We start from the raw sequence: 11,266 nt of genomic DNA on the forward strand, positions 1-11,266 counted from the left end.
CCACGGCCCCCACACTCACCTGGCACATGTCATCGCTCATCATACACTTGCACTATGCTAACAAAACTGTTCAAAATGCCATGGTTGCCCTGTATTCGCGGTCCCACGCAAATTCGTCAAAGTTTTCCAATTTTAAGAAAATTTGCTCGCCATTGCGATCTCGAATCCAAATGTGCCATATTCTTGCTGAATTTGAAACTTTCGAACATTCGCCAAACAAATTCACTCAACACTACTGCTGAGTCAGGGAGAGATTTGCTTGTTTATAGTTTGTATAGGTATTCCACAACATATATTCCATCTGCACTAACAGTCCTTCTGAGGACGAATCCAGGTGTATATTTTCAGTGGTGAAGGAGATAGCAGGAGTTAGGCAAGCATGCAGTGTATGTGGCAGACTGCAATGCATGATACAGCACAAGAGGGTCCATTGAACGTTCTGTCTGCTGCTGCTGTTTTGACATATATTTGAAGACATAGCTCCATATATCAGAGGCCAGGGACAATTTTTTTTATCTTAATCCTGATTAAAAAGCAATCCAGAGTACACATTTTTTCTGATCCATTTGCTTGTTAGCACTGTAGAATACAGCCAGATCTTTTCCATATTTCAGCTATAAAAATCCAGAAATTTGAACTGAACGTGGAAAATATTGGCTTACATTTTCATTTTGTTGCAGTGTGTCGGTCAAGCTATTCACAGTAGGTCTCTGTGTAGAATAGTATTAGTAAATTACAGGCCTGCTAGTTAAAACTGTGGTTCTCTGTCAGACGTATCACATATAACAGCATTCCAAAATCAGCCCTTTCTGCCTTCTATTTTGTTGCAGTGTGTCGGTCAAGCTATTCACACTAGGTCTCTGTGAAGAATAGTATTAGTAAATTACAGGCCTGCTATTTAAAACCGTGGTTCTCTGTCAGATGTATCACATATAACTATGTTCCAAAATCAACTATTTCTAGTGAACATGGAAAATATTGTCTTCCATTTAAAGTGGGCAAGGCGTGTGGCAAGGGTGGGGGAAGTGGACGTGATGGTGATAGTGCATGCAGAGGCCTTTGGCGGTGGGCAAGCTGAAATTGTGCCACAACAAACACCCACATCTTATCGCCCGATCTTCCTGTCCCAATTGCTAGGGGACCGCAGCACACCACTATTGAACCCAGAGCAACGTCAAAAGGTTGTTGGTTGGATAGCAGATAATGCTTCCAGTCACTTTGCCACCACCACTACCACCCTGTCTTCCACAGGGTCTCAGTACCGCATATTCCTCACCCTGATCCTCCTTCCTCCCACCATGCTGACTGCCCGGAGACAACTGATCCCACACTTGGACACTCCGAAGAGCTGTTCACTTTTCCATCTGTAGATTCGGTCCTCTCGCCCAGCCAGCTTCAAGCGAGTCAATAGGAGAATACGTGTAACAATGCCCAAATATTTGAGCAGCCACAGTCACAGGAAGCTAATGGTGGGAAAGTGCAATTACTGTCGCAAGAGGTGGATGATGATGAGGCTGGAGAAGGACCAGGGTGCAGTAACTGACCCAACCAGGCAGGGGGACATGCAGAGTGAGGACAGCAGCACACAGGGTGAGTGAGGCATAGCACCACAACAGACAAGAAGAAGCAGTGTGGTGGCCGTAGACACAAGGTGGGAAAGCGTTTCCCATAACGCCAGCACGATGGAAGTTGCCAGTACAACTGTTAAGTCTTCCCGAGTCTGGTTGTTTTATAAAGACTCTGCAGATAACCCCAAAAAGGCCATTTGCACCACCTGCCAGGCCAGCATCAACAGGGGTAGCAAAATTAGCAGCCTGACCACCACCACCAGCATGATCAGGCACATGGCAGCAAAGCACCCTACTAAGTGGGTCGAACCCCAGGGTCCAGAAATAGTGTCTGCGAGTGACACCACTGCTTCTTCTGGTGTTGTGCGTGCACGCCAATCCCCTGTCCATGGCGCATGCGAAGATGCCTCCCGCTCTGCACGTGTTGTTGCACACTCTCAAATAGCACCATCAGCAAGCATGTCCACATCCTTGTCCCAGCACAGCATTGAGTTGTCCCTACCCCAGTCCTTGGAACACAAGCGCAAATAGACAGCCAATGCCCCACAGGCCACACTACTAAATTCACACATTTCGCGGCTGCTTGCGCTCGAAATGTTGCCTTTTAGGCTCATGGAGACGGAAGCTTTTCGCAACCTGATGGCGGCGGCCGTCCCTCGGTACTCAGTCCTCAGCCGTCACTATTTCTTCCGGTGTGCCATCCCCGCATTACATGAGCACGTGTCCCTCAACATTAGCCATGCCCTCAACAACGCAGTTACTGGAAAAATCCACCTAACCACGGACACGTGGACAAGTGATTGTGGGCAGGGACATTACATCTCGCTGATGGCACACTGGGTTAATATACTGGAAGCCGGGACCAAGTCGGACCTTGGGACGGAACACTCCCTCCCGACTCCGAGGATTGCGGAACCTGGGTCAATCAGGGTTGCCCCCACATTCTACAGCTCCTGCACCTCCTCCTCCTCTTCCTCTTCAGCCTCCATCTCCAAAATGACCACATCAGTCAGAAGCTATAAGCACTGCAGCACTGCCTCGGCCAAGCAGCAACTGGCTGTGCTGAAGCTAATATGCTTAGGTGACAAACCGCACACTGCTGAAGAGTTGTGGACAGCTCTGAAAGAGCAGGCAGATCTGTGACTGACACCGCTGACCCTACAGCCAGGAATGGTCATGTGTGTCAATGGCCAGAACCTGGTGGCGGCATTGAAGGGAGGCAAGCTCACATACGTACCATGCCTGGTAGTTTAGATAACAAGTGTCCTGTATGTCTGTGAAATCAACCTTCCAGCAGATATTTTTTCTTGTGCTAATACTGGGGTCCAGACAAAGACAGCAGGGCACATGTCATAGAACTCTGTTGTGCACTGCTTCTATTGTGCTCCATGCACGGGTATCCCTTAAAAAATCAATTTTTTAATTTGCTAATGTGATACAGCAAGCAAGCGCTACTAGCCCATCCTTTTGTGAGGTTGAAATTCAGCTGTACGCAGAGCTCCTGAGTGCAGAGTACAAAAATCTACTTGTGATACTGCAAGCTTTAGTACCCCAACTTGACATTTTTGGGGGGTGAAATTCAGCTGTATGCACAGTAAAAAAATCTATTTTTTCTGTTGCTAACCAGAGTAAAAAAAAAAATTTCTGTGACAATTGTGATACAGTCTGCTATAAGCCACCTAGTCCTTTTGTGTTGGTGAAATTCAGCTGTTTTCAGAGTAAAAAAATCTATTTTTTCTGTTGCTAACCAGAGTAAAAAAATATTTTTTTCTGTGACAAACGTCATAGTCTGCTAAAAGCCGCCTAGTCCCTTTGTGGTGGTGAAATTAAGCTGTGTGTAGACTGAGTAAACAAACTATTTTTTTCTGTTGCTAACAAGAGTAAAGAAGTATTTTTTTTTCTGTGACTAATGTGATACAGTAGGCTAGATCTGAGTTTGAAATATCTTGGAGCATATATTCTATGTTATACAGGCGTCATCCAGAGTAAAATATACTTTCTTCTGTTACTAACATTATACAGCAGGGGACATCTCAGTTTGAAATAGTTCGGAGCATATCTCCTATGTTATACAGGCGTCATCCACAGTAAAAAATACTTTCTTTTGTTACTAACGTTATACAGCAGGGGACATCTCAGTTTGAAATAGTTTGGAGCATATCTCCTATGTTATACAAGTGTGATCCACAGTAAGAAAATACTTTCTTCTGTTACTAATGTCATACAGCAAGCCATATCTCATCTAGTAATTTAGTGCCGCTGAAATTCAGCTGTGTGCAGAACTCGTGCAGAGTAAAAAAATCACATTTTTTTTGCTAATAGTGTGCTCCTACCACACTATCTGAGCAACATGAGTGGGAAAAAGAGAGGTGGTGGGGGAAGGGAGAATAGGCTTGGTGTTCAAGGTATACGTGGGGTAGGTAGTAATGTTAGTGAACGCACTAGTGAACCAACACCGTCACGTCCTATCCAAAGACAACTGACAACTTTTGTTACTGAACAGGCTGCTCCAGTCTACTCCCATTCTTTGGCAGACACACAGCGATACACCTTGTTGATAAGGGCCAGAAAGAGCAGGTGCTCCAGTGGATGGCAAGCGCTTTAAGTGGCCTCTCCTCTTCTTCCTCCACCTCAACATCACACACAGTACAGTCCACAGAGGTGGCACCCCAATTACCCTTGCTTCCCCCGTGTCACAACTGTCCAACTGCCCAACTGACTGTAGGGAACCAAAGATGGGTGAGTCTGCAGAACTGTTCACACATTCTATACCATGGGCATCAGAAGTGTACTCCAAACATTCACAGAGTCTAGAGGAGGAAAGCATCTGCACTGATACGCAAAAGCTTCTGCACCGATGCGCAAAATTTTTTTGGGTTGGATTCGGGGCAGGACGAAGTAGGGTCCGAGCAGGTACCTGACCCTCGTCACCAGACGTTAACCACCGGGGGGGTGGGGGTGATCCTGATGAGACTTAGATACCTGAGGCTCATGCGGACTGTACTGTGCTGTCAGGGTAACAAGAGGAGAGGGGTCACTCTCAGGGCGAGGAGTGGGATAACACATTGGATAATGACAAGGTTGAAGATCCTACTTGGTCTGAACTTAGAGTCACGCAGCCGAATAGCTCATCTGAGTAGGTGGAGGAGGAAGACGAGGAGGTTACGTTTCGCCCTACGGCGCAGACACAGAGTGATGCAAGCACGAGGAGTACTGCATCCTCAGCCACAACTGTGGCTGTGGCCAGCAGCGGTCGCGGGTCTGCAGCTCACAGGGGCAGCAAGGTTTTTCTATCCTGGGCCTAATTTGGCAAACTCACTGCGATAAAATGCGGACCAGCGGACCTCAACAACCATCAGCTGTCCCATCAACCGCATCTGCTGCTTCCTCCTCCTCTGTTACCGTGCCAAGTATTGTCATGCAGGTCTCCCACCGCAGAACCTCCGGTTCTTTACCGGTTCCAGTCAGGCCGAGTGATAGCCCGTCAGCTGTAACGGAAGTGGACATGCCTGCTGTGTTTCTTTCACCGATCACACCACATCTTTCTCAATCCGCCATAACATCTCCGCCTGCACCTCACTCACGGTCCAGCAGTTGGTCTGGTTCACCTTACTCCACCCTCTCTCAGCATTGCAGCCAGCCCTCAGTCCCGCAGTTGTGGTCATGTAAAAGATTGTTTCCTCTACACATGACAAAACTAAGAGGTTGAACTCCACCATCTCCAATCTGTTGGCCAAGGAAATGGTGGTGTCAGTCCCTAATTTTTTGAAATGTGAACACTCCTGGTTGAGTCTCCATCTGCTAGGTTGGCTGTAGTGTAAGAGTTGTCGGTCCCCATTATACTAGTTCTACTCTAGTGAAATTAATTCTTAGGTGCAGATATTGTTGTCACAAGTGTACATATGAAATAATCCAAATTGGTTTTCTTAGTACCGTTGTATATAAAGCAGTTTACATTTCATCTTTTAATTCTTTGGTGCTGATATTGTTTTCCATACAGGGGTACAAATTAGGGATGAGGGAGCACTAAATGTGCTCAACTTAGTGGTTCAGCGGTTTCTCAAAACCTACCCAGATCTGCCAGAGATGCTTGTGAAAGTATGCCGCATGTGTGCCCATTTCAGAAAGTCAGCTACAGCTTCCGCTACCCTTGTCGTGCTTCAGCAGCGTTTGCAGCTTCCTGCTCACAGACTGGTGTGCGATGTGATCACACATTGGAAATCAACTTTGCAGATGTTGGGAAGGATTTGTGAGCAGCAGAGGGCAGTTGTTGAGTACCAGCTTCAACACGCCCGTTGGAATTCAGGTCAACCTCCGCACATAACAGTTGATGAGTGGGTATGGATGTCTGACATATGTGCCATCTTTCAAAACTTTGAGGACTCCACCTAGATGGTGAGCGGCGACGATGCCATAATTAGCATCATCATCCCGCTTCTCTGTCTACTGAATCGCTCGCTACTCACAATTAAAGCAAGGAACTATACAGGGTGATGCTACACAGCCCAACCTCATCTCATCTCAACGCGAATTGGGTGATAATGAGGAGGAGGAGGATGAAGAGGAGAACATGGACAGTAGTCCTCTTGGTGAGGACAGGGAAGTCTTGGCTGTCTTGGAAGTCTTGATACCCCTCTTTCAGTCTGTGGGAAAGCTGTATGAGTTTCGCTTAATGATGACCTTCAGTAGCCTAAACCGTGGCTTTGCTTATGCACGTTATTTCTCAAAACGCATTGCAGAATTGCAGATCAGGCCATTTCCCAACTCTGTAGTCATGAAATTCAAGGAGTAAAGAAAGATCTTGGTGTGTGACTAAGCACCACCGAGAAGTGTGAGGTGATGATGGATGGGCTGCCATTGCTTATGGAACAAGTTGCATTAGAGGACTTCCTGGGAGAATTGATAGCCGGAGTAGATACTGTTTCCCGCTATGCCAGTCCTTTCAACGACCTAAAGAATATGGCTGAGGTGAAATACAACTCTCACTGAGAAGCAGTGTCAGACTTAAGAACATTGTGCCCACAAGAGGATTTGATTCTGAGGGCCACCTTTCTCCCCCACTCAAGAGCCCCATAGCAGCTGCAAGGTTTGCGCTATGAACTCTCCTGAAGGAGAAGCCAGGGCCCACCGAAGGATTCTCTGGTTCTCTGGTGGGTCCGTCCAACCCTGCTGAGAAGCCGCCCTGGCTAAGAAAAGTCTGTGTAAAGGTTCCCAGACACTGTATGGCTGCTTTTTTACTGAGGAGGAAACACCCGCAAACACGGGGAGAACATACAAACTACTTGCAGATGTTGTCCTTGGTGGAATTTGAACCCAGGACCCCAGCGCTGCAAGGCTGCAGTGCTAACCACTGAGCCACCGTGCTTCTTTTCTCCCTCTGATATCTAACATGCTGGAGAAACTTACACATATTGCCACTCAGTGTCTTCAGCTCTTTTGTGAGAAACTAATATTTGGGCAGCCACTCAGTCTACCAAATAAAATTCCTGAGAAGAAAATTGTGAATGGCTTTGCTTTTGGTTCTGGGTGCACTGCTAATACCATGGTGTGCCATAATTCACTAGAAATATTCCAGGCTGGTTGGAGATTAGCTCATTCCCACAAAAAAGTACCAGCAGCAAACTAAGGAGATGGTGGCGTCTATCATCATAAAGGAATTAGCTCGTTGTCTAGGAGACTGACCACCACTGCTGTCTACCTTGTGAACATTGTGTTGAAGCTTGCAAGGTGTCACGGGTTTACCATGACAGAGAGGAGCCAGAAGACCGCAGCGTCTGATTCCTCCCACTCCTGCACTCATTAGAAGCCTTCCGCCTTCATATTAATCAGTGCAGGTTTCTTTTTAGCAGTGCAGGGGTTAGTCTGCTCAGTTGTGAGCTCCTGGAAGCATACCTTCATTTAGGCTCTCAGCAAATTTGTCCTGTGCATCTCCCCTATTGTGTAACTCTGTACCCCAACACATCAGACTCTCGCCTACCGTGGAAACCTTGAAAAGGAAGCTGAAGACCCTCTTCTTCTGGCAAGCGTACAATCTGCGGTAACTCTTGCTCCAGCAAACCGCTGCACGACCAGCTGTACCCTGACCTACTGTATCCTCACCTATCCTTGTAGATTGTTTGTGTGCCCTCGCGGGCAGGGTCCTCTGTTCTCTTGTACCAGTCGGTGACCCCTTTTCACATATAAAGCGCCACGGAATAAATGTCACTATAATAAATAATAATAATTATATTACTTGTTCTCTGGGTCAATTGATGGCACTTTCCTGGTGTCTGCCCCTAATTTGATGTGTTTTGGCAGCTTTTGGCTTCTATCACCAGGGAAAGTGCATACACCCCTTAAGGGATAAACCAATACTTAACACCAAATTACTCCTAGGAGCAAATAGATCCCAAATTAAGGGATGTTAAAACTTTTACTTTTGTTTAGATTCTTATTAAACGAGGTAAAAAAAATACTAAAGATTAAAATTATTGCAGCATAGATCCCAACTATTTCATTTTTTCGGACCTAAACAGGTGTCAGATTTTAGCAGCAACAGTACTCCATATATATAGGAACACCGGATACCACAGCTGCAGCCTATGTTTACAATGCACTTATTAGATATACCTATTGTTGCTAGCTATATAGGTTCATACTGCATACTAAAAGAACTGTATAGGCACCACAACAAGTTTCGCCCTGATAGGCTTCCTCAGGGGGCTGTGGCTGCAAAGGCAGCTTTTGGGCCCGTTTGAAGGTGTTGTGTATGCGTTTGGTTTTGTCCCCCATTGAATCCAATGGCGTTCAGCTATGTTCGGCGAATATTCGATGAATAAATCGGCGTATATTAAAAAATTTGACGATTGTAATCCAAACCAAACATTGAAACATTTGCTCATCTCTACTCATTATAGAAACAGCTCACAGAAAAGGACATGAATTCAAAAACGTCACATCACAGAGAAAAAAAAAACAGCCTTATCAACACCAGTTCAAGTTATAAATGCACAACACAATGCAACAGACCCCCATGATAAAGGCAGGGGCAGCACAGGTGTGAAATACTGATGCGACAGCCACCCCATCCATGAATTGGCAGATATGTGAGTGGCTGTGTAGTATTATAAATGCACACATCTGCAGCTTGTATAAGACGCCAGTCACACAGGTAAGTGTGATGCACACAGTCGAGCGGGCTGCCCAGCACTATATACGTGCACCCCACAGGACAGACGCCCCAATCTACCCAAAACCATAATAAAGGGCCTGGCTACACTACTACAAAAAATGGAAAATGTGCAATAAAAAGATGAAAAATAATGTATAAGCTAAATACATTACATGAGGTATTGGTCGATATTTTGGCCAAAATATGCAAGCTCGCAACCCGCGTCAAGGATCCTCATAACTTGCGAGTGTCAACTTTAAAATTAAAAACAGCTCACAGAGCTTGCATATTTTGGCTAAAATATCGACCAATACCTCATGTAATGTATTTATCTTATACATTATTTTTCATTTTTTTATTGCATATTTTCCATTTTTTGCAGGTTGCAGCCAGGCCCTTTATTGTTGGTTTTGTGGATTGGTGCGTCTGTCCTGTGGGGTGCATATATATATATATATAGAGCTGGGCAGCCCGCTCGATTTAAAATTATGGGCGTGATTAATAGGCTGTAAGCCATACACTGTGAATCACACCTATCTGTGTGACTGACGTCATATATAAGCTGCAGTTGTGTGCATTTATACTACTACCTAGCCACTCACATATCTGCCAATTCATGGAGGGGGTGGCTGTCATCAGTATTTCAAACCTGTGCTGCCCCGCCTTTATCATGGGGGTCTGCTGTATCCTGCTTGTGCATTGGTAATTTGACCTGGTGTTGGTAAGGCGTTTTTTTTTTTTCTCTGTGATGTTTTTTCATTATAGAAACAGTTGCGGCTCATACTGTGTTATGATATCATCTAATTTTCTTTTTATTATAGCTGATTTTATCATCTAGATATCCTCTGATTATCATCATTTAACTATGTGCCTTGGTATATCTGAATTATATAGTGGCGCAAGCTAGGACACTGTTATCATAGCTTCCTGGCTTGCGTTCCATGTTGGGACGCAGTCACCGTATCCCGGAAGTGATGTGTACACGCGTGCGCATTGGATTATCACACTCTGGGCTCCACTGTGGAACACATATGCCACTTCCAGTCCGGAGGTGACGTAGATGCACATGCGCGATTGACAAGGGAAATGCAACCTCTAGTGCCTGAAGGGGCTTGTCATGCTCAGTGGAGATTAGGAAGACAGGATATGCTAATACTGGGAATGGATATGCTAATACATGGGTGCTTGAGACTGAATGTGGACTAATTTATGAGCATATTTAAATGCAGCCATTCTGCCTGACCATTACAGACTGCCACTCTCCATCGTGCATCTGATGTGCCCCCTGGGCCGTCGGGTACTCGGCAGCCGGGACTCTGTGTATGGGATATCACGGTGGCTGGCCCGGTCCGTGACCCAGGGCGGTCAGTAAAAAGGGGAATATTTATAAGGGATTTAAAGTGTTCGTGACGCCACCTGTGGAATGCGGCTAAGGGGTGCCGCCGCTGCGGAGCAGTCCTCTGGAGCTGGTGTTACGGCAGCAGGGATGGTGTGGCTCTCCACAGGTAGAGCTAGCTCCAGGGCAGCATGGGGGTGTAATGGATGGTGGTGCAGGGGAGAGACGGCAGGACGGTCCGGGAGGAAAGACGGAAACTCACACGGGGGTAAGCTTCAGTACCTTTACTGGTGATGATGCAGGCACGGTCCAGGGTACTCCGGACGACGGGCACACTTTTGGACTCTCCCCAGTGAGCGGGTATAGGGCCTCCTGATCCATGGCTTTACTCGTTAAGCTTCTGACCTGCCTGGAGCTAGGCCTAGCTTGGTTACTGTCTCTCTTTGCACCTGCTGACCAGGTGGTAGGGCCTTCTCTTGGAGATCACTCTCCCTGCTCGCTGGGGCCTCCATGACTCCTAGCCCTGGTACTGTAATCAGCGTTTTGTGAACCTGGGACCTGTAGTCCTCCAGGGGTTCCGGTGGTCCCTACTGGGTATAAAGGGACCCCCTAGGCGTGGACCCGGTATCCGGTATATATCTCGGGGTGAGCCAGGTATGCTCCTCTGCCCCCTCGCTACTTCTTCATTCTCCTCTCGCCTTCGGCCACACTCGGGGCCCTCACTCATTCTGTAGGCCTTGGCTCGCCTAAGCACGGCAGCCAGCGTGCTGCCTCTTCGCTGCTCTCTGAGCATCAGCACGCTCTCTGCTCAACTCTCACTGAACTAACTTCTGACCGACTCACTCACTAACTGACCTGCCTGGCTCCACCCTCCCTATATATATCCCTAACGGGCTCCCTCTGGTGGTCTGAGGTGGTAGAGTGGAGGTGTGTGAATGTGTGAGGGCCTCTTGTGGAGAAGTCCATCCATCATCCTAGTGATGGGGCACCACATCCCCCCCTAGTAAAACTCAGTGCTCCTGGACTGAAGCATTTTTCTCAAAACAGGTTAAACAATAACATTTCTTCCCTTTATGGGAGGCACTTTTCTTGAACGTTACAGGTAACATTATAATACAGTAATAACAATTATGAATAACATTAATTAAGTCACAGTAAGTCCCGTAACCTGGTGTCCATTTCTCCGATGAAGGAACATGAGGGACCCGACTG

The sequence above is a fragment of the Phyllobates terribilis genome, unplaced genomic scaffold, assembly GCF_046119375.1.
Source record: "Phyllobates terribilis strain yellow unplaced genomic scaffold, ASM4611937v1 Scaffold_11__3_contigs__length_659146591, whole genome shotgun sequence".
Taxonomy (NCBI): Eukaryota; Metazoa; Chordata; class Amphibia; order Anura; family Dendrobatidae; genus Phyllobates; species Phyllobates terribilis.